Source organism: Rissa tridactyla, chromosome 12 (genome assembly GCF_028500815.1).
Source record: "Rissa tridactyla isolate bRisTri1 chromosome 12, bRisTri1.patW.cur.20221130, whole genome shotgun sequence".
Lineage (NCBI taxonomy): Eukaryota > Metazoa > Chordata > Aves > Charadriiformes > Laridae > Rissa > Rissa tridactyla.
Window position 1 is genome coordinate 2,768,888 of NC_071477.1, and position 23,658 is coordinate 2,792,545.

A 23,658-nucleotide genomic window follows, 5' to 3' on the forward strand; every position below is an offset into this window, starting at 1 on the left:
GTGGTGAAAAAGAGAAGGAGAAAAAAACAATGGATGTGGGTTATGACTCTGCAGGGAATTCCCGGCTGTTCTGCAGGGAAATGAGCTGAAGGTGCAAAGGGGACACTGGTGTCACAAGGACCATGTTGGGGCAGAGGAGTGGGAGGGGGGAGAAGCAATCCTGCAGGCTCTCTCCCCACTGCCAGTCCCGTGGGGGGTGGCAGGTTTGGTCCTTGGGGTCAGACAGACCTGCCTGAGGGCTGCTCTATGTTGTGGCCACTGCAGAGATGGCTCTGGCACCTCAGGGACACCAGACTTCGTGGGTTTGCTGCCACACACCCCGTCCTGGGTTATCTGACTGGTGACGGTGTGGAACAGCCTGTCCTTGGGACTGGGGGGGCAGAAGGAAATCCAAGTTCCCAGCACGGGTTCAGGAGAGCCATCGGCTGGGACAAAGAGCCAAAGCAGCCCAGGACAGAGAGCAGACGCGTCAGCGGCTATTTCTGGCATCGTCCTCAGAGCTGGGGAGCTCAGACACAGGGAAGCACCGCTGGGACCTCCTGGGAGCCCTTCCCAGCTCGTGGCACCGTGGGGTGGTTCCTGCAGGCACTTCCCATCATTAGCTGACTTGCTATCAGCTCCCAAGAAGTACGACAACCTCAGGCGAGTGTTGCCTGACAGTCTCACATGGATGTCCTAAGTGGAGGTATCCGCTGGGATCAGCACTGCCGGGTTTCTGCGCAGCCGTGCACAGACCCCGTGGGCAGGTGGGTGTCTCCGTCACACGTTGCTCCGTGCTCATTGATCGTTGATGGGAGCAGAGGGTGTTGGGCACCTCATTGGGGTTCATGCAAACTTCCCACCCCAGCTCCACATCCAGCCACCACCACCCAAGCACGCGTTGGCAGATGTGGATCCCTCCAGCTCCGATCCCCCAAAGCCTGCCCATGGCAGGGTCCGTCAGCAGTGTGAGATGCCCTTGGGGTGTGAGGATGTGTCGTGGTCCTCCTGGGAGAGCCTTGGTGAGGTGGCACAGTGTAGAGACCTGGTGTGGGGAGAGCAGGGGGGACGCTGGATTCAGGAGGTGCTCCAGGATGGGGGTTTGCTGCAAACAAGTGGGACAGATTGACTGAATGCGGCCAATGCCGCGTTTGTCACCGTTTTTCTGCTCTCCCAAGGTGACCTCCTTAGGCTGTCCTGGACATTTTTACTTTGAAGCCACGTCCAACACAAGTTTCTAGAGATGTTCACCTGCTTCTCCGGGTGCAAGCCAAGGGCAGTGCCTGTGCTGCCCCAGTTGCCCCTCCTCGGTTCTGCTGGGTGAAGCTTTGGAGGCTGGAAAGCTGCCACGACCTCCAGGCCCAGGAGGCACCGCTGTGTTGGTGACCCACATTAACCCACCATGGCAGGAGGGGTTTCCCTGGCTGGCGATGGGGCTCCCCGGTACTCCCCATGTAGGGCAGAAGGTCCAACGCCTTCCCAGCACCCAGCTGGAGACACAAGAGGACAACACGGCCGGACAGCGGGGTGCCCAGGACCTTGTGGTGAGGGACTTGGCCCCAGCATGAGGTCTTTGAATCCCGGCTCTTCCCTCTGTAAGGTGAAAGCTCCCTTGAGCTTTTTCCCCACCTTCTCGCCTGGATACTTTTCTAGCAGGAAAGGAATTTCTACCAGAGGAACAAATACAAACGAAAGGAAGAAAAGGAGAGGAAAAGAATAAATAAGGGAGGGAGCCAAAGGTCTTGTGGTACAGACAAGGTCTCCGCTCCATGTCTCCCAACGCCGGCGCTTACCAAACATAGCAGGGCCCCGCGCAACCTCGGGCCAGCGGCGAGTAGAGTAAGATGAGCTCCCTCTTTATTTGGCCTGGCTAAAAATAGCGGAGGGGTAAGGAAAGGGAAAAAAAAAAAAAAAAAAAAAAAAAAAAAAAGGCAGAGTCAGGACCCCGCAGGACCAGTAGTCAATGGGCTGCCAGGAGCGCTTGAACTCCAAATACCGCTCGCAGGCTCCAGCTGACGGGCTATTTTTTGCCGTGGTTGACTAAATATGGTCAGGGAGGGGAGCGCGGGGCCGCGGCCGGCGTGGTTGGGATGCTTCGCTGGGGATATAAGCGCTGGAAAGGTGGACTCGCTTCCTGACCAGCGCTCCCCCCTCCCCTCCGCCAGCCCCCCCCCCCCCCCCCCCGCCCCGGGTATGGGTGTGCATCCCCCCCCCCACATCATCCCCACATCCTGACCCCCCGCCCGGGCTGACCCCCCGAGGGAGGAGGAGGAGGATGGGGGGGGTGGGGTGCGCAGGCACTTCTGCAGGCGCAGCCCTTTGCATCAAGGTGTGCTGCAATCCGGGGGGGCGAGGTGGCTTCTCCTTAACCCCCGCCTGGCCGGCGGCAGCGCCGCCCGGAGCCCCGCTCCCCCTCTCTCCCCCCCCCCCGCCCCGCGCCCCGGCTCCATCCCCCGCTGTACCGCGCTGCCGCCCGCCCCCCCCGCCGCGCCATCCCCCGCCGAGCCGCGCTGCAGCAGCGGGGACGGAGTTGTAGCGGTGCTGGGTGGAGGGGGCGAGGTAAGGGTGGATGGGGAGGGGAGGGTTTGCCTGATGGGTTGGGTTTTTTTTTTTTTTTAATTTTTTTTTTCAAATTTTTTTTTTTTTTTTTTTTTTTTTTTTTTCCTCCAAGTGAGGACTAATACCGTTCCTGGGCCTGCTCTCTTTTTCCCTTCCTGCATTAGAGATTGGCTATAAGGAGAAGGCTGACGGCTGCAGCATGAAGCGCATTATTACCTTGTGATTCCATGACCCTCCTCTATGCATCCCTAACTCTCGAAAGCTGATTCAGCTTTCAGCTAGTGCTCTGGTGAGTCCTCTGCTGCAACAGAAGCTCCTAACTGGTATGTCTCTTTTTTTTTTTTTTTTTTTTCTCCCCCCCCCCCCCCCCGCCTTTCCCTTCTTCTGCTCCCTGCCTTGCCTTTAACCGCTACCGGCTCAGCTTGTTTTTAAACACTTTTTCTGGCCAGTGCAGGACCGAGTGCCCATCCAACTTACCCGGGGACTTAAATGTGGGCTTTTGCATCCGGCAAACGCGTATGTGTGTGTGGATGTGTGTGTGTGTGCGTGTGTGTGTGTGTGTGTGTGTGTGCCGCCTGCGTGTGTCTGTGCGGGGATGCGCTGGGTGTGTGTTTAATCTGTGGCTGGGTTAGGAGACCTTCTCCCCCCCCCCCCCCTTCTTTTTTTTGTTCTGCTGTGGCATACTCCGCATTTGAAAAAAAAAAAAAAAACTAAAAAAAAAAAAAAGCCCTAACAAACTGCAGAGCAAGCAGTGCACTAGAATAATCTGAACTGAAATGTTAGAACTTTGACATGCAACCGTTCTGCAAGGTTAAACCGGCCTTTAAATGCCTAATTCAGACACAGGCTGGCTAATGACACCTGGGGGGATTGGGGCTTTATTTATTTATTTGCAACAAACTAGTGCTATGAGCTAATACCAGCCAGAGCAGAGAGGTGAAATGTGGTTAAACTTAGCCTAACTTGCAATGATCTCAGTGCTGCGGTGATTAACTGTTAAAATGCCGAGAAATGAGCGTTAATTACAGTCGCATGGTTTGTGGACGATGGGAAAGGGACTATGAGGAGGAGGAGAAGTTAGGTTTTCCCTGCAAGGGTTTGGAATTCAGGTTACACTTCATACCTCGACTGACTGTTATTGCTTCTGCAGCTCGGAGTTGACTATGGGCGTTATATGTTAGCGGTGATACCTAGTCACAGGAGCGTATAGACATCAGTATTGTGAGGTGGATACTGTGCTACATACACAACTGCATGCGTATTTCGGGACGTTTTGTAGCATGCATGTGTATATTTTACACATCTTTATACCTGGGTATGTAAAAGCAGGTGTAACATATCATCCAGATACAGCGCGTCGCCAGGCTGGGTTTGGAGTACGGGTGTATGTGTGTCTCTGTGCCGGAGAGAGTCTACACTCGGCAATTGTGTGTGATTGTATAGGCAGAAATCCCTGGTTTGTGCTGCCGGTTTAATTGCTGGGTCTCTCTGGGGCGGATGGTGGTGTCTGTGTCTCCCAAGGACCGAGCCCCGTGTCCGGCCCCTCTGCCGTGGGGCCAGCGCTGGCCTCTGCCTCAGCCCCGCTGGCCTCTCCCCTCACCGGCCCCAGCCCTAAACATGGGCTGCCTCCAAAGTCCCCAAAGTTTTGTGCTGCACAGCTCCAGCTCGACTTTGCCACCTGGACACGAGCAGCCCCTCGAGCCTGGGGCAGAGCAGGGGCACCATGTACAGCACCTTGCTACCATGTACAGCACCTTGCTGTCCATCCCTCCCACCATCCTTCTTCCACCTCTTCCCTTCCCTTCCCCTTTTTTTTTTTTTTTTTTTTTGCCCCCTGGCCTCTGCACTCTCCAGGTCTCCATCCATTTTTCTCCCCAGAACAGCCCCAGTTTGATTGCGCATGTTCTGCCGCTTGGAGCGAGCCCAGGAGCTCAGGGAGCCCAGGGGGGTGGAGGACGTTGGGTGACGCTCACCCACCACCCCTTGCTGCTGGTGGCAGCTGCAGGACGGGAACCACAGGGTGCCTCCGGTGTCACCATTAAAAGCACCATCACACATTTTATCTGCTCCTCCACCGAAAGGCACAGCCCTGGAAAGCGTGAGCTTCCACGCAGAGCCTCAAAGCAAATTTAAATCCCCAGGATGAACTTTGCTGCCGAGGTTGTGTCTTTGTTTTCAGTTTTAGTGAGGATTTAAAAGGTCATTTTTTTTAGCTCTCACGTAGTGCTCTCTGCTGCGGCCGGCAGCCGCTGTCCCGCTCGTCTGCAGAAGTTGGGGCCCGTTCGGGACAGCCTGTGTCAAACGCATTTAAAGATCGCAAATTGGGTATGAGCTGCAGATGTTCAATGGTCCAAGAAGTCCAGTAGCCGTCCTGCTGTTGTCGGTCAGAAGGAAATTCAATACCATGGAGTGCCTCGGCTGTGCAGAGCCCCCCACCAGCACTTGGGTTTTTGTTGGGTGGTGGTTTTTTTTGAACCTGAAGCGCTCAGACTTTTCCCTCCCACTCCTCAGCTCCCCCTTCGCCTTAATTTCACTGCAGTCATGCATTACAGTGGTGCCACAGCTCCATCTCTCTTCCCCTCAATCCGAACTAAAGGTTGAAATTTGCCTGGAAATGAGACAAATAACGATGGTGGAAAGGGCCAACAAACTCGGGGAACGGGGAGGGGAGCGGCTCGGAGCCAGGGCCGGCGTGATGTGAGTGGTGTAAAGCCATTTGGGGGGCTGGGGGGTGAGCACGGGGGATTTACCCCCCGGCTCTGCGCGGCCTTTGCTTCTCGGCGGTGCTGGAAGTCGATGGGGAGCGGGGAAATATTTACTCCCCAGCTGGCAGCGATATTTCAAAAAAGCAGTGGGAAAGCGTCGATGCAATTAGGTATTCCGAAGCGCTTAGTTTGCCACTTGCTAAGTTTACTTAAACCCTCTTTAAAGGGTTCATTAGGAGACCGGGAGAAGCGGTAAAATTCATTAACGCGCAGGCAGCCATTCCGCATTTGCCTGTAAATTGGTATCGATCGGGCGGCGGCGGGGCGAGGGGCGGCGGGCGCAGGTGAGCGCGCAGGCAGCGTGCAGGCAGCGTGCAGGCAGCGCCCGGCCTGACCTCCGCCGGCGCTCCCTGCCTAAATCCTGCCCATTAGAATCTCCCGTTCAACCCCGGCTGGCGTTTCCAGCCCGGTCGCTCATCCCACATTGTCCGGGAAGCTTTAAAGGCCGGCGTGGCTGCGGGGAGGCGAGCGGAGGGGGGAGCCGAGCCCCACGGGTGCAGAAGCGCGCGGGGGCTGCGGGAGTAACTGGGAAAGACTTCGGCCCCAGCCGCCGGCACATCGCTTGGGCTGCCTTTTGTGTTGCACATCTGCGGGTGGCTTCCCCCCAAACCCCCTCAGCTGGCGTGGAGCTCAACCGGATGAGTTATTAGAAGCGATTTTTAATTTTTTGATTTTATTTTTTTGTTTGTTTTTTTTTTTTTAAAATACCCTGAACGCCCTAAAAAGCATCTGCTGTCTTTGGGGGTTCGCTTGTCTGCGAGGTAGCGTCTCACTCACAGTGACCAGCAGAGGAAAAATCACTGGATTCACTAGGTAAGACGCTTTCTTCTTCCTCTGCTTTAATCTCTACTTACTGATGAAAGCAATCGCTTGGCTGGGGCTGATGAGTTTTTGTACTCTGGCAAATGGAGCAGTCCTTCCCGGTGTCGGTTTGTAAACCGGCGGCTGGCCGTTTGATTTTTGCCTTTCTGCAAACAAATTGGCTTTTCGCTTCCAAATTGCAGGATGGAGGCAATTGGGAAATAATATATACTTAACTCCCCCCCGCCCCCCCCTCCCCGCCACGGCTTTGTCTAAAATTGTATCTCTCTGCGTATGAAGCAGATCCCTTGCACTAAACCACATTTTGGTCTTTATAATTGCTGGAAGTTTATGGTTTCGAAAGAAACACCTACTTTTTTAGGTGGAGTGGGAGGTTGGCTTTTACTCTGTGCCGTTTACGTGACAAAGAGCCCCCTCCAGGGCAGGCACCGGCCCCGCTGCCACCTTGTGTCCGGTGAATTATCCCCATCCTCTTCCCAGGGACCAAAATCCATCACCTGCTGAGGGCAAAGCCCGGGATTCCGGCGGGGAGCGGGAGCCGGGGGGGTGTGTGTGTGCACACGGGCTGGGCAGGAGGACCGGAGCCGTAACTCACTCTCAGGATGTAAATTGTAAATCAGCGTTATTTTTTTTCCTCCCGTGACCATATAAATGCGCATATTGAAACTACCTGCTTGAGAGACATACTTCTTTATATGCCCATATGGACCTGGCAAGCTATGGAATGTAAAGAAGTATGTATTTCAGGTGGGAACCCTTCTCAGAGGAGCAATGTGTGACCCCGGGCAAAAGCAGGGGAGAAAGACAGACAGATTATTTTCATTTTTATTTTTTTTTAATTTTTTTTTTTTTTTTAACTGCCTGACCTGGCAGACCGACTGGGGAGTCAATTGATGATCTTGTTCCAGCGCGTGTATTGTTCTGTCACTTTGCCTGTGTCAGCAGGTGGAAATGCTCATCAGGACATTAAATATTCAATATGCTGACTGCGGCATGGGCTTTGAAAGGCGATGCCAGAGGAAAGCTGGCTGTCCACTCCAGGGTTTTCACAGGGATGCAGGCCAATCGCTCCTTTTTCCTGCCTCTCCGGCAACCCTTTTTCCCCCCCAAAATAAGGCTAGATAGCAAACAGAGCTGGCTGCGCTTTAAATCTGGGAAAGACAAAAGGAGATGGGGGCGGGGGGGGAGAAGAGGGAGAAAAAGGATACAAGAGTTGGGACTTGGGCGTGCAGTGTTTTAGCTTGAAATTAATGTGCAAGCGCCGCTTCTCGACTCTTTCCCACGTTAAAACTTTTTGGGCTTAAAACTGGCAAGGAGGAGATCTTCCCTGTCGGTGTGACGAGCCATCCATCCCAGCTGGAGCCCGAGGAGTGCTCTCATTATAGGGGCCTTATTTCCCCAAAGGAATATAAGAAAATTAGCTCCTTTAATTCTGGAAGCCTTCACTGGTTTTCGCTTTCCCTTTTTAACATTTTCCGACGTAAAATAGTGGGCTGTTTTTCCAGGATCCTACCAGGATGAGGCAAGTTGAAAGGAACTGGGTTGAAACACCAGTTTAACGTTCTGCCTGGGCGGGAGCCGAGGGTTTCAAGCTTTCGGCCCCCAAAATCTTCACGCCTGGAACGACGGGCGAAGCCCAACTCCTCACGAAGCCGCTCTCCAAACTCCCCTCCCCGTCTCCGCAGGGCCACTGGGAGCAGCGTTTGGCTTTGGAGCGATTTCCCCGCCACCGCAGCACCCCTCTTGGCTGGGCTAAGGGGCTCCCCGGGCATCGCCCCGCTGGGTGGGATGCCTGAGCATCCCGTGCCGAGCTTCATCCGGTCTCAGCCCTCGCAGCATCTTCTCCCGGGCCCGGGGAGCGGGCCAGACCGGGAGTTCAGATTCTGCGGAGTCTTTATCCGGCTCTATTCACGGCGAGCGCGGACGTCACTTGTTACACGTACGCCAGAGGGGATTTAACTGTAAGCTCGTGAATAGCGGGTTAGAAAAGGCAGGCTGGGCTAACGGGGAGATTTCCTACCTATGGAATTCGGTGGGCTTTATTAAATGCTTTTTTTCTTTTTTTGTTGAAGTAAATACCGTGGCTGACGGAGGCGTGGGAAGCGCTGAGCCCCTTCCGAGCATGGGAGGAGCCTGTTCTTTGCCAGGTGGCTTTGGGAAGGCCGGGTTTGGGCTGGAGGGTGGATGATTTGTACATCATCCCCTTGGCATTTTAGGATGCTCTGGTTATGCCGGGCCCCGCGAAGCCGGGGCTTTCCCGGTGGTCCATGGCCAGGTCATCAGGGACTCACTGCAGGGACACGGTGTCCCCTGGGCTGAGCCGCTGGGGGGTCCTGGGGGGGTCCAGCCCCATTTGGGGTCAGATTTAAACAGGGAGCTGGTGGGTGCGGGGAAACGAGCTGAGCCCGAGCAGGAAAGTGCCGGTGCCCAAGCGGGGCTGCAGTTTCGCTCCATTGTAAGTCTCCCGTGTTAGCTTGGGTCTCTGGATGAAAAATGAGGACAATTTGCACCATTCTGGCTATTACATAAAATTATATGTTATCTATAATTTATGTATGGTATTTCCCTCCTTTCCTTGCTGACTCTGCTCCACCTCTTCTCCTTTTCCTTCTTCTTTTCTTTCCTGCCTTCTTTTTTTTTCTTTTTTCTTTTTTCTTTTTTCTTTTTCCTTTTTTCTTTTTTCTTTTTCTTATTCTTTTTTCTTTTTCTTTTTCGTATTCTTTTTTCTTTTTTTTCTTTTCTTTCTTCTTTCTTTCTTCTTTCTTATTCCTTTTTTCTTTCTTTTTTCTTATTTTTTTTATTTTTTCTTTTTTTCTTCTTTTTCTTTTTTCTTCTTTTTTCTTTTTTCTTTTTTTTCTTATTTTTCTTTCTCTTTTCTCTCTTCTCTTTTCTCTTTCTCCTCTTTTCGCTTTCTTCTTTTCTCTCTTTCTCCTTTTCTCTCCTTTTCTCTTTCTCTCTCTCCTTTCTTCCCTCCCTCCCTTCCTCCCTCCCTTCCTTCCTTCCTTCCTTCCTTCCTTCCTTCCTTCCTTCCTTCCTTCCTTCCTTCCTTCCTTCCTTCCTTCCTTCCTTCCTTCCTTCCTTCCTTTCTCTCTCTCTTTTCTTCCCTTTCTTTCTTTCTTTCTCTCCTGAGAGCAGGTTTTACTAAAACTCCTGTGCCACTACGCGTTGCTCTCGCAGAAATGCTCGTGGTCTGATTTACAGTAGGTACCTGCATTCCTAATGCAATTTTTATCTCCTTCCCCCCCCTCTCTGAATTAATACGCTTGTTAATCACATGGAATTGTTAGCTTTAGGAAGTCACTAAGTGCTCAGATTTATTTTTTATGTAAATATTTTCAAAGCTATAATTCCGAGCGCTGTCTCGCAGCGTGGGAGCGGAGGTGGCAGGGGAGGCTTCGCCGTGGCATATGTCCCGGGGGCTTCATGGTGTTAAAAACGCGGTGGGGTGTCTGTGTGTGGCCCCCCCAGAGCCAGGGCAGCCCCTCGCTGTTGGCATCGATGGAAGCAGACGATGGCTGCAGGCCTTCACCAACCGGTTGGCGCCGTTCTTCTGCTCGCTGGCAGCTCCTCCTCCCTTTTACACCTCTTTGGATTAAACCTGCGACCGTTGCGTTGCTCCGGGACCGCTCCGCATGGTAGCTAAAATGAAGCCACTTCTCTTTCGCTCGTTAGAAACCAGTGAGCGTCTCCCCGGCTGAGCGCTGGCGCTGGACCCGTTGCGTGCCGCAGCGCGGGGATGCTCGGCTGCGCCCATCCGTCCTGCCCACCGAGCGCCGGGCGGTGCCGGGCGCGGGAACAGGAGCTTTGAGAATCGTAAAAGCCATAAATCCAGTGGACCAAATTAGTTAAATTTTTCTATTCTATGCCTCACAAAACCCAGCCGTTCTCAAGATGAATTCTCCGTATATAAGCGGAACTACCGGCGGGTGTAAGATGGATATTTTGCACGTGCACATGAGAGCACAGGGACAAATTTTACCATGCGGTTTTCCTACGCATGTTGTCTTTTTTTTTTTTTTTCAGTTTTGTGCATTGGTTATGTCGACGATCTATTATTACCGTTGTTACTATGACTTAATAGTGGAAGACAGGTGGTCCCATAAATTCCAGCACCCTCTTTTGAAAAAAAAAAAAACCCCAAAACAAAACAAAAAAAAGAGGGGGGGCATGTTTGCAATTCAAGTTTAATAGTGCATTCATCAAGAGCAATAAAGCATTTTATTGCACAAGTATTTCAAGGGATGTGCTGGCCCCGGTAAAAGCATTAGTAAAGGGGTGCATCAGCAATCTCATTTAAAACTGTCGACCCAACGTGAAAAATGTTGCGTTGAAGAATAAACTGCTATTAAGCATGATTAGATTGACCTGCAGGACAGATATTTTAGCTGCAGCAGCACAAGTCGATCAAAGTGAGCATCGCTTAGATTGCAAATTTTTTCTTATTTTTTTATTTTTTTTTTTTAATGCCCTAAATTAAAAACGAAAGAGGCTCAGAATATTTAGGACCAGAGAGTGACTTTGGGGGTGAGACTGGCGCGTTCGATTCGAAGCCAGTTGGAAAGGTGGGGAAAGGCGGCGGGGCGGGGAGGGAGGGGAGGGGGGGGTAGGAGGAAAAAAAAAAAAAGTATTAATTGGTGCCCCTTTAGCATACATTGAAAGTACGTTACTCAGATCAACCAATCAAAAAAGAAATTGTGCTGACTCAGCACTCGGGCCAGCCTGCACGTCCGATTGCAGAAGCGATCAGCACTGCACTGCAGTATCTTTCCCTGCCTTTGACACCAGCCCGGCTGGGCAGGGCTTCCCCTCCGCTTCCCAGGGCCGGTTTAGGCCAAGAAGAAGAGAAAGGCCCTGAAGAGAGGAGGAGAGAGTCAAGGTTGCACGAGCCTCAAGCTGCTAATGAGCTTTTTTTTTTTTTTTTTTTCCCGTCGGGGAGAGAGAGCTCCCATGCTAGGTTTGCCCTGCCAGATGCAAGCGGCATGAATTGCTTGGGAATATATCTATTTTTAAAGACTTTCACCACATCTTGCACTTAGCAGTGACTGTGGGCGAGGGGGTGGCGTGTTCCTCGCAAGAGAAATATCCTCGCTCCTCGGCTCCGATCCCTCCCCTGAAAGCCCGGGGCTGATTTAAGCACCGCGCTTGCGATACGCTCCCAGAGAAGATGTTAGGTTTAATGTTTGCCGCTTGACGCTGGAGTTGCTCTTGACCTCGGCCAAGCAGGCGAGATGTTTTCCCGTTGGGATGGCGGGGGTCACGCTGAGAGCAGCCCAGTGCTCCAAGGATGGGAGCGGAGGCTGGCTTGCTGGGCTTGCAGTTTGGGTCGTGTCTCTCCCCTACCTCAGTTTCCCCCAGGGGCAGAGTAGGTGCTCGCCCCGGAGTTGTTGTAGCCGTGGGCTGGAGCCCCTCTGCTGTGGGACAGGCTGGGAGAGCTGGGGAGGTTCAGCCTGGAGAAGAGAAGGCTCCGGGGAGACCTTCCAGCCCCTTCCAGTCCCTACAGGGGGCCTACAGGAGGATGGGGAGGGACTCTGGATCAGGAAGGGGAGCCATAGGATGAGGGGGAATGGGTTTAACCTGAAAGAGGGGAGATTAGATGAGATATTGGGAAGAAATTCTTTGGTGTGAGGGGGTGAGCCCCTGGCCCAGGTTGCCCAGAGAAGCTGTGGCTGCCCCATCCCTGGAGGGGTTCAAGGCCAGGTTGGACGGGACTTGGAGCAACCTGGGCTGGTGGGAGGTGTCCCTGCCCAGGGCAGGGGAGGTGGAACTGGATGTTCTTTAAGGTCCCTTCCAGCCCAAACCATTCTGTGATTCTGTGTGGTTCTGTTCCTTGCGCGGGGAGGCTAAGGCTGGAGGAGGCCAAGGCAAGATGATGTGACTGCCCAAGGAGAAGCTTGTCCTGGGTTTGTAAGGACTTCCCTGCTCTGGTCTTGGCTTGCACAGGGATGCTGGCACGTGTTTTGGGGAGATGGCATGGCCTGGCTGGACTGTGTCCCCTCTGCTCTTGTGCCAAAATGCAGAGACTTCTCTGGCCGCCCCAACGCCTCCGAGCGGGTGCAGGGTGGGAGGCTGGACCTCACCCGGGACCCCGCGGGGCCGTGGTACCTGAGCGGGAGACAGCCAGGCGATGGGCTCCACGAGATGCTCCAGCCGCTGGGGCTGCTCGCTGCCTCACGGGTGCTGGTCGCCCATCTGGGCACCGTACGGCCCAGTGTATGCAATGCCAGTAGTGCCAGGGTGGCCCCAGGCTGGCCCGGACATCCCCGTGCCCGGCCGGGAGCACCTCGGGGTACCTGCATGTGCGGGAGCAGCGTCCCCGTCGGCTGCCGCCTCCTGCCTGCTGCTCGCCCGCGATGCTCTGAAGGCGTTTTCACTTGCGCTGTTTGACCAGCATCAGCGGGCACCCCTGCTTGAGTTTGTATTTTTGCGCAGCAGTCCGCGTGGAGGAGCAGAGGCGGGTATCCTGTATCCCTGCGTGCCAGGGGAAGGCTTTCAGACACAGATATGTCTTGAACAAAGCGGAATTTAATAGCCAGAGGTTTTAGCAGTCGGAGCAGTTGCTGGTGGTGCTCAGGAGGCTACGCTGGGGCTCGGGGGAAGCAGGGCGACTGACATCCCCAACAGACGCAGGAGTTTCCTTTTCATTTATTTATTTATTTATTTATTTTTCTTTCATGAAGCCCAGGGCCATGCCTGTAAACACCTCGCCATGCCCAGATATGGCCTGCGCTGGGACCTGTGCCGCTCTCTAAAAAAGCCCTGGTCGGACTGACGAGCCCAGGGGGAACCAGGGAACAGCTGCTATAAATAGTGCTCATTCCCAGCTGCCCTTCTGCTGGGACCGGATTAGGTGGCATCTGGGCAGGCGGGAGGCGCGGGACTCGTGACCGCCGACCACAGAAGTCACCCGGCAGCTGTACGGACGGGAGCCATCCCCGCAAAGCCCTTACATAGGCAAGTCGAGCCTGGCATTCGGGGTGTCGGATAAAGCTGCCGGGAGCAGGAATCCAGTGACCTAAGAGCGGTCAAGAATAAAGTTCACCGCGACGGCCGGGGCAGCGCTTCCAATCTGAGAAGCGACCCGGCCTCGGGAGCAGGACTTGGCCACGGGCTGCCGGCGCCGGTCGGTGCCAGCGAAGGAGGGCGCTGGGAGGGAGCCGGTGACACGGGCTGCAAAGTGTCACAAGGAGATGCTGAGACGGAGAGACTGGTGGTGTCCCCTTCTGGGACGCCCTGGGTTAGTTTGCTGGCAAGGAGGTTATCGGAAGCTCTGATTTAATCACAGAACCACACACAGAATCACAGAACGGTTCGGGTTGGAAGGGACCTTAAAGATCATCTAGTTCCAACCCCCCCTGCCCTGGGCAAGGACACCTCCCACTTTGTGTTTACTTGTGTTAATTTGTGTTTACTTCGGGTAAACAAATTAACAAAAAAAAAAAAACCCAAACCCAAGTCTCAGTAATCTAAGGCACCGATTTGGTGGAGGCTAGGAGAAAATGATGAATCTCATGCAGCGATTTCACTCCTGACCTCGCAGAAGGTGGGCAGTGGGTGTAGCTTACGTCCCCGTGCACGCGGTGTGACCGGTTTCTGTAGGCGAGGGGTAGGTGTAGCTACAGGCTGCAGGGGTGCGACCCACCTCCCGTACCAGCGGTGGCAAAGGGCTGCGTTTTCCTTGAATTAAGCTCAGCCTTGAGTATTTGATGGGAGAAGATGGAGCGGGGAACAGGGATGGTTTGGCGGAGCTGGGGATGGGGCTGTGCTGGCGGTACCCGGAGGGGATGTCCTGAAATATGTGCAGGGAGCGATGCCGCAGCTTGTCCCTGAGCGGGTCCGCGCGGGACAGGGACACGCAGGGCGAGGGGGGTGTTTCTCTCGGGGTCTGTCCCTTCCCCTCCCCAGCGCGATGCACCCCCTCGCTCTCTTTGGATTGAGCCAGCTTCGTCCTAAAGCCTCGTCTTTGAGACGATAAGACGCACCCGCTAAAATCTATTGTGCCATTTTTGCAAAGACCAGCAAAAGTCGCCTGCGTGCCGTCCCCTCCCTGTCCTCCGCGCTCGTTTGGCCTATTTGAAGCTGAATTTATTCCTGGGAAGGTCCCCATCAATTTGCCTTGCTCTTTTGTTGACAAGTTTATTAAAAACCCGGGCAACTACGTATTAAACTTTTATCAGTGTCGAGGAAGAATACGTCCTTTGAGCGGCCACAAAAGTTATGGGTCGGGTCTTAACGTTTCTTGTTCCACCGTTCGGCTGAGTCAGCGTAACAAATAAAAGCTGCCACTTCTTTCCCCCCCGTCTTTCTTGAGAGACACTTCCCTTAACAGTGTAAGGAACCGAGTGTCCAATAATGCAAAAAGGTTTCAGGTCTGGGTAAACATGAGCTTTTTTTTTCCTTTATTTTTATGGCCCTAAGTCTTTAATAATTTGAATTATTTACTTAAAACAGGAATAAAATACGAACCCTAGAGAAAGTTATTGCTTCTTAGCGCTGAGCCAACGGTTTTGGCAAAATAACTAATACTTTATAGTGTTTATATGAAAAAGCGTCCCCCAAATTAATAACGTTTGCTGTACCACAAGCGATTTGCTTCCAGCCACTGCAAAGGCACGGAGGGGCTGGAGCGACGCTTGGGTGGGGACGTACCTTTTGTGCCGCTGCGATGGGGGATCTTTGCTCTTTCCTTCTAGTCGTAAGATGAAACAAAGAGGAGGCCGCTGTGTTGCGCCAAGGATGTTAAAAATAAAGCGTTAGGCTCGCATAACCTACTTCCCATTTTGCCGTGCGGCCGAGTTTTCGGGAGTTGAAAGAAGCCTGAAAAATAATGGGTGAGAAGGAGTCTGAGCGGATACAACAACAGGCAGGCAGGCAGAAAAGCGAGCGTCCGGGGGGCTGAGCTGCAATTCTTAAACTCCGCCGGATAAATAAATAAATAACTGCCCCCAGGAAGCATCTTTCTCTGCCTGTCACCGCGTCCAAGGATTTTTTAGTTCTTAAACAGGTTTGCTGGCGTAATTTGTCAAGTCCAACAGGGAGGTTTCCGTGTGACAGGGGATCATTTTTCACCCCGCACAGTGGTGCGCCGGAGCGGTGCTGCGGGCCCCGAGCAACTCCGTAATTAGATAAGAGTTAACACGCCTGTATTAGATGGATCGTCGTTCGTGCCGCGGGACGCGGCCGAGCCCGTCACTGCCCATCCCGTGCCGTGCCCAGAGCAGGCAGGGAGCGGGCTGGACAAATACATCTTCCTCCAGGAGCTTATCTGCATCACCATTTGCTCCAATTATAACTAATTGGACACATATTGCATTTTCATAGCATCTAATTTTCTATTGATTTTAACGGGACTGCTGGTGTTTTGTACTATTAAGTGGTATCTCGTATCAGTTGCCGTTTAAAAATGCTGAGTGCACTCCCCTGTATGGAATTATGCAGTCAGCAGATGTTTTAAAACCTATTTAATTGTTTGGTCCATAAAATGCACAAACTGTATTAGGGAACGGCTTTGTTCTCTTTTGAGTGTGCGAGTTGGGAAAAAAAAAAAAAAAGAAAATAATAAAAATCCAAGCCCACAACTATTTCCACGGCCGGTTCCAGGAACTGCGGCTCCCGGAGAGCGGCGCGGAGCATCGGAGGGACCGTCCCGGCCCCGCGTGGAGCCAGAGCATTTGCAGCTCCCTCCAGGTATCGATGCTCGGCACCGCCAGAACCCCTCAGGTCTGTGCTTGAAATAGGACCTTTATTTTTACAAGAAAGAGGCCTAGGACCAAAATTTGGGTTAAGACAGAGTTTCTCACCTTGAAAGCCAAGATTTTGATAAGGTCGCTTTTGACTTTTTGTATAACTAGGGAATAAGGTGATAATTGTAGGGTTTGGGGCTTTATTCTCTGTCATAGCTATTGCCAGGTACCTCGGCAATACATCCCAATAAAACCGGGCTATCAAACTAGCCATTGCATTTCAGCAAATAATCAGTGAAGCAGGATGAAAGCAATAGTCCTCTGTTCAGCATCATTTACAGAAGAAAAGATTTAAAAGAGAGATTTAGGGGAGGAACGGAGAGGCGGCCTAGCAAAAAAGCGTTTCCAGCGATGTGCAGTGGGTCGTCGGGTGGTGGATATTGGATAACGGTGTTAACGGCGGAGGAGGAGGGTAAAAGGTGATGGAAACGGTGTTACGGGGCAGCTGAGTTACCCCGGGGCGCTGGGGAGTTTGCTGTCGACTCGCCGCCTTCGCCGGTCGTTAGCAAGAACCGCGTTGTGTCTGTGGGGGACAGGTGAGTTCACGGGGGTGTGTAAATTAAACAGACACTTTATTAAGTTCAGGTAATAGTTTTGGTTGGAAAGACTGAGTGGCTACTGCAGCGTCAGCAACTACTTTAGTGCAGAGGAGAACTGAGTGCTTTTTAATTAAGTCAAATGAAATCCGAGCGGTAGACTCTGGAGCCTTGTCTGGAGTCTACTTTTTGGGTTGAATATCTATAATTTTAGAAATGTTAATAAAACACACTCCACTTTTCCCCCGTAATAATATAAGTTAAATTAATATTTGATGTCTGCAAGGAAACGGGTAAAAGCGGGGAGGTTGCATTTTCTGGTTTACAAATGGCACATTGTGCAGAATACAGCAACTGTGGCATTGATTTAAGCATCCTCGCAAAGACACTGGGCAATAAAGTTGAATCATCTGCAGTACGAGTATGGCTCTTTGGTGGGAAAAATAGCAGAGTGAGAAAGTAGGCATTTTCCTGTATTATCAAAAGCCACTTCATTTTGGGGAAATTTCCTCCGATTTAGTAACGTTTGGATGGAAATCAAATAACACATTAGCTTGAGGAAAGGGGAAAAAAACCTTCCAAAGCTAATTACGAAGGGAATGTGCACTTCATTAAGATAAAGCTGTAGGAAATCAATGTTCTGTATTGTTGTTTTTTCCTTTTGATTGGATTTTAGGATGATAAATTGTTAATGCATTTGATCTAAAAATGATTTGTTTATTCAGATGAAGAGCAACAGTACTTTGTCTCATTTGGCCTTTTAGCTTATAACGATAATGGCTTCGAGGGATGCTCATTTCTCAAAAGGGTATCGGACTGGAATAGGCAGGAGATTTCTGGGCGCAGAAGGATGGGCCCTATGCAAGGGTTCGTTGTAGGCTAATTCTGTTGCATGTCGAATCTTCTGCTTCATTAGGAATATCGACAAATGCTGATAAATTCTTTGGCTTTGCTGTAGTGTCTGTAACACGTCTGTATTAGAATATTGAGGCTAAAGTGGAAAGGTCTTCAATAGATCAGATCCTCTTTCGCTGCCTACTGCTCATCCCGTTTGCCGTGGCGGCGGGTTGGTACTGCGGCGATTTTGCCCGTTCTCATGCCTATAATTGTTAACGGCGGAGCTGTCGCCCGGGCTGAAAGCAAAATGGAGGCGCTACGCGATGGTCGACGGAGAGCGAAAAGCCGTGCGCAGGTTTATTTTGTAATTTTGGCTTTGCTTTGCCTCTAACAAGTGTTGCCCGTGGCTCTGCGATGCCATCCCGCAGCATGCGTGGACTTTGCCCTACGCGGGGATGTGCCGGTGCGAGGGGCAGGAGGGGCCTGGGAAAGGGTCCTGCGGAGGGTGGCACCAGCACCCGCCCCTGTCCTTGGGGACGGAGCCACCAGGAAGGACCTTTCCAACGGGAGACCCAGTTTGACGAGGAAATGAGTGGAGTTGGCTTCACTCTGGGCAGCAAACCTCCATTCGGGGGCGTGGGGTGGTTGAGGTTTTGGAGCGGGGAGATGGTGCTGTCGCAGATTGTGCTTGTAGTATCGGCAGAGGAGGGAGGGGAGAGGGACAGCAAAGCCCTGCCCGTCCGCGAGGGCTGGGCAAAGCTCTGCTGCCACCTCTGCTGCTGCTGAACCCCGTACCCCACGTTTCCCAGGGGTTCGGAGGATGAGCACTGCCTTGCAGGAGACATCAGAACCTCGGCATGGCTCGGACCTTTGAACACCACCAAGCAAAGCCTCCGTAATTCATCTTGCTCGGGTTGTAGAGCCCCAGAGCCCAGCCTGGTGGTACGCGGGCTGCTGGGGAGCTGTGCTCGCCCTGCCAGGAGGCTACGAGCCCCGGTGGGTTACAGCCATCTCCAGCCGATACCATGGGCTGCTATTTCTCGGCTGCTGGGAAAAGCCTCACCACCAGAGAGACATCATTAGTTTTGATTAATGGCATCCAGAAGAGAAAAACTAATTTTCTAAAAAGGAAAAGCTCACTCATAACTCACGGCAGAGAACTTAAACAAGATGTTACAGAGCATCCACGCCAACTCGCATCGATTTCAAATGTGTTCCCGGGCAGTCCCCGAAGCAGAGCCGGGGGGGAGTGGGGACAGCGTTGTCCCTGGCCAGAAGGTGCTCGGTGTAACCCCCTCGCTGCTCTCTCTCGCTTTCAATGGATTCTCCCCAAATCGATGGGAGCAGGACAGAGCAAGCGTACTTGGGGAGCAAAGTGTGTTTTAAGCGCGTGGTGGGGATGCTCGAGCAGCTTGGTGCACGCTAACCCCAAATCCACATGCCCGCTGGGGTTTAGCTCCCGGTGCAGCATCGGTCACCGACGGCATTCCCACCACCCCCCAGTCGCTGGTAAATAATTCCTTTCCTTTGCCTCCTGTAACTCACCAAAGCATGAATTTAATACTTCCAGGTGTCCGCTGTCTAAGTTTTCATTTAGTTCCTTGGCGGGATTGTCTCTTGAAAAGGTACCTAGAGATAACTTGATTAAATTAATTGTAGAGCTCCTTTTAAAAAGCTATTCTCCCTCTCTTTCTCTCTTCTCTCTCTCTGTCTCTCTCTCTCCATTTATTTATAGGCAGCTTAGAGTAACGGGTTTGGGCAGTTAAGTGATCTGCAGTACTTACCGTTACAGCGCAAAGCCTGTATTTCTTGGGGAGCTATAACGCTGGCCCACTTGCAATATTTCTGCATGCAGCGGTTTTAAGCGCAGGTGCTTTTTCCCAGTATCATCTTGCAGCGTGGTGGGCTGCGAGGAAGAGGGGGGGGAAAGTCACCTTTGCCTTATGACGCATATAAATTCTTTAAATAGGTTATGCACATGGCAATGTGCAATATCTGCGCCTGGCTCTAGGTTAAGAAGGAAAGGCCTGAGTTTATTGGCTCCCACTTGCAGAAATGATCGGAGCCGCTGTGATTTTTTTAAAATTTGATTTACCGAGTTATTTTTAGCAAGGGGGTGGTCATGCTGCAGGGCTCTCCAGGAGAAACCAGCTCCCCAGCGCTGCGGCCCCAACCAGCGGGCGAGTGGCTTGGGCAGGGCTACCTGCCGGGGGCTCGCTTGTGCCTCTCGGGGGGGGCAAATCGCCTGATTATGAGATTGCAAGAAAGAAAAAAAACTTTTTTTTTTTTTTTTCTCCATTTTGCCCCTCCCTCTTTCTTTTCCTTTCCACCCCTTTCCTCTTGGTTTCTGGTGATGGCGAATGCAACCATTGCTTGTCTCAAGCAGATCTTAAAACTGATGTTAATGCCAGGCGAGAAAACACGGGGTAGGGAGGCTGAGTCTGCTAACCTCTAAAAAAAACAGTTGGGGTGTTTTAGCCTTATCCTTCCCGTTTTCCAAGGATGGCCCCGAGGGGAGATGAGCCCTGCAGCCCTGAGTTGCCGCGCTGGGGCCCGGGCTGGCCGCAGCAGAGCTCATCTCTGCTTCACCTGCCCTGCGGGTTGGGTGGCACTTCAGACTCGGAAACGCAGGGCTCGGGGGAGGACAGCAGACCGTACAACACTGAAAGGAAGACGGCAGGAGGTGACAGCTGAAGTACCTGGATTAAAACAACAGCCTTTACTTCTGTCACACTGTCATAGCGTCGTGGCTCTCAAAACACACAGAGCCAAATATCGGGTTTAAAAATGCTCCAGGCTGGTGCAGACTATTCCACTGCTATCAAACCTGCCTCTTTAATTCAGACCTGCTCTTCAGCCGTAGCCTCTAAGAAGCTTAAATAAATCCCGACTGCCTGAAAGTGAAGCCATTTGAACCACTGCAACGCCAGGCAGCAAGTTCAGAAGAGGGGCAGGCAGCTGGGAAAGAAAAGACCCCGAGGAATTCCCCTCTTCGCTGGCCGCTGCCCGTGAGGCCAAATGCTTTGCTAAAGCTGGTAAAATGGAACCAAATCAACTCTTCAATGGATTTGGTCCCCTTCAACCAGCTGTAGCTGTGCATTGATCTCTCAGACGCACCTTGGAGGATGAAACGCTTGAACCGGACGGAGACATCCCAGGTAGCAGAAGACAAATGGCCACATGAACCCTGCCGATAAGGAAATTCTGATGATTGGCACCTGCAGATCTATCACCCAGGCTCTAAACTGGTGGGCTGAGCCTGAGTCATTATGTGGTTGCCAGTCAATTCTGCCTGACGGAGACCACTCAAGATTGATAATCTCTATCGTCCTCCTGTATTGATCTCAGCTGCGGTCCAGGGCTCTGTATTTCAACTGCAAATGCTGTGCGTTTTCGTACGTGTTCGCTCGTGCCCACCCCGTGCCTCAGTGTTTCATCTGCTGCAACGAAGAATAAAGGTTTTGATCTGAAGTTCCCTCCTTGTGTTTTGTTCCAGGCGCCGAGCTGCTCGTTCAGTAGGCTCTAGTGAGGAAATGGGGAGTTACGGGGTTCCCAGAGCAGGCAATGAGTGAGGAATACCTGCTACTTCCTAATTGCCCCAAATTGCAAACGTCCACAGCCTGAACTGGGCAAAAATGTCTTTTTTTGTTTGTGTTCAAGAGGTAAAAGCTATGACGCTAAAAAAGTATCCCCCGTTTGACTTCGTTGACCGAAAAGACTTGTAAAGTGTCTACCCCAGTCTGGTTGTTATAAGCACTAATGTTATGCTAATGGACTTAAAGAAAATCACTCACTTTCCCATGTAATAATGATTGGTGGGAAAGTAAGCTGGGCGTCATCTTTTCCTATCCATCATAAATCTATAGGACTATCAGAAGCCATGAATATTGCGGATATAATGAGCCATCGGGATGCAAAGTCTGATGTGAGATTATTCCCATCTTCGCTTCTTAACAACTTCTTCGGTTAACCCCTGGCACGAGAGAGTGCAGAGATTTGTCTCTTTAAACACACCAGAAATGTGGTTCACTTGATTCCACGTCTCTGGTCCTTTAGGTAGCTTTAAATGTTCTTCCTAGGGCCAAGAGTATTCATGTGCTTTAAGATAAGGAGCTATTTGCTGAATCTGAGGCTTAACATGCATCTAATATTTATGTCACTGGGTATTTAACAGTCAAAGACATCAGGAGCAATGTTACTGCAGGAGCACCTTTCCTCAGCTAAAAGGAAAACGGTGCTTGCCTGCATCCACTGGCTCATTTTTCTGCACTTTAACAGTGCCTAAACATCCATACCAAAATCCTACTGAAGTCTACATGGTGGGGGTTTTCTCCACAAACTTCAATTAGATTGGGCCCCTACCTGGTATTTCTGCCCGAGAACAAGTTCAGGTTGAAGAGCACGCGTGGGGCTGAGGGCTCAGGTCTCCAGCTCTCTCGTTTGGGATGCGGTGGTCCGTTCTCGTACTGAGAAGACTGCTAAGGTGTCAAAACTTCACTTAATGTCGCCAGTGCCTCTACTGCTGCGACACGTGAGACCGTCTTCTGTGGTGAGACCCCCTTTGGCAGAGCCCGGATCCATACAACAGTGATGACAGATACGTGCCCAGGTTGCTGCCGGGACGATGGAGGTACTAAGTTGTTCTGGTACTTTCTTCCCTTTCTGTGCTTCATCGCTATTGCCGTGTAAATGCGCCAGCAAGGAGAAGCAGTTGTATCAGAACTGATCAGAGTATTTCCTGCTTTTTTCAAAAAAAAACCCTGAAAAGTGGGAAGCAATGGATGAACCTTTGGAGAAGGATGTTTTCCTTCATGCCACCAGCTGATTTTTTGGAAACACGTAAAAGAAATTACTGATTTTTATTTTTTATTTTATTTTTCCACAAACGCAACATCTTTCCAGACGCCCAACAATGCATCCAAAAGGGCTTTGACTTGGTGTAATAGAAGAGGTGTTGCAATGTGCGTTTGCTGACATTGGGGCCTGCAAACAGAGGAAAAGGAGCAGCTCCAACAAATCCCCGCCTCAGCATGGAGCCCGTTTGCAGCCGTGGGTAGTACGGATGCTCGCGGCTTTCCAGCTGCAGCCACACAGCACCGCTCTGCCCTTGGCAAAGTAGCCAAGTGGCCACCACCTCTGTAGCTGCGAGTCACATCTCGACACACTGTCTTTCCCTGCCAATTATTTGCTTTGCAATTAGCAGTGCCGAGCACTACCCGATCCCACCTCCTGATTTCCATCCCAGAAGCTTCAAGCCAAGGCACCTGCTGAGACAGGAACGTGCGTGAGCTGAGCAAACATCACCTTAACGCTGGCGCTGTCGGTCCCGAGATTCACAAACAGGGAAGGATGGGGATGAAAGCACGAGGGGAAGGGAATCCTCAGCACAAGTCCCTAATTGCTGGCAGTCTGGGCTGTGAGTGATGTCGGGACTCTAGAGGAAAAGGTTGAGTAGAAACAGATGCTTCCAGCAGGCTGTGGCCGGGGTTTCCAAAATACCACGCGCCTCCCTCCTGCTCCCGCAATCTGGGTTATTCTCTCTCGTTCCCCAGGGGCGCGTCCAATGTAAACAACACCATTATTAAAATTCTTCCTTGGTGATGGTAATTAAGTTAGTAAAAAAACGCCAAATGGGGAAGCTGGAGGCATCACGACTTGAACAAAACCATGGAATGTAAATGAAAATGTTTTCTCCTTAAAGAAGCATGGTCTGTATTTAGGTACCCCCAAAACCACCCGAGCCTTAAATAAAAGGAAAGCTTCCCGTTCTCTTGAAGCTAGAGAAGATACGAATACACAGGGGCTACAAAAGCTGGGCCATGTAATTGGGTGCTTAAATGTGGATCCCACCTCCAGGCACCCATGCTTGAAGCTTTCTGCCAGTATTTTTATTGTCTAATTTTATCTTTATGGAATGGGAAATTCAATTCACTTTCCAAGGAATTTCTGTAACAATACAGCCTATTATGGTCTCATCAAGGAAATACAAGGCCCAAGCAGAAGGCAGTTGGTAGACTTCAGGGTAATTCTCTAGGGACTGCGAATATATAGGGACAAACCTAAGGCAAGGGCCAAAATATTACACGTGACCCTCCCAACAGTTTGTGTTTCAGCCCTGCTCACCCCCTAGTCCCTCCTGATGTAACAGCAGGGATTTGGAGCAAACGGAGCCGGCTCGGGGCTGCCCATTTCAGCCAGGAGCTGCCCAGGCCATGAACCTGCCCGGGGTATGAAAATTGGATCTGCTTCACTCGGTTTGCCAAAAAGCACATCTCTGAGTGGAGGTTTCACCGCTGACTTTGAAAACCCCAGGATCAGGTCCTGGCGAAGTCGTCATAAGCCTTTAGCCAACCACCCTGTAACTACATCAAATCTAATTGTCCTCCATATCCACTAAGAGACGGCTCTGATGGCCCGCCA

At 51.7% G+C, this 23,658-nt stretch overlaps 1 long non-coding RNA gene across 3 annotated transcripts; it reads left to right on the top strand.

Annotated features, from left to right (window-relative positions):
* The first annotated feature begins 2,200 nt into the window (after window positions 1-2,200).
* On the top strand, window positions 2,201-20,709 carry LOC128916606 (uncharacterized). 3 transcript variants are annotated; one of them, XR_008469021.1, is made up of 4 exons: window positions 2,201-2,308; window positions 2,703-2,861; window positions 6,030-6,116; window positions 19,740-20,709. It is a non-coding gene; the product is annotated as an uncharacterized LOC128916606 (long non-coding RNA). The 3 variants fall into 3 exon arrangements; XR_008469020.1 differs by lacking the exon at window positions 2,201-2,308 and adding an exon at window positions 2,395-2,538; XR_008469019.1 differs by lacking the exons at window positions 2,201-2,308; window positions 6,030-6,116 and adding an exon at window positions 2,396-2,538.
* Window positions 20,710-23,658: the final 2,949 nt, after the last annotated feature.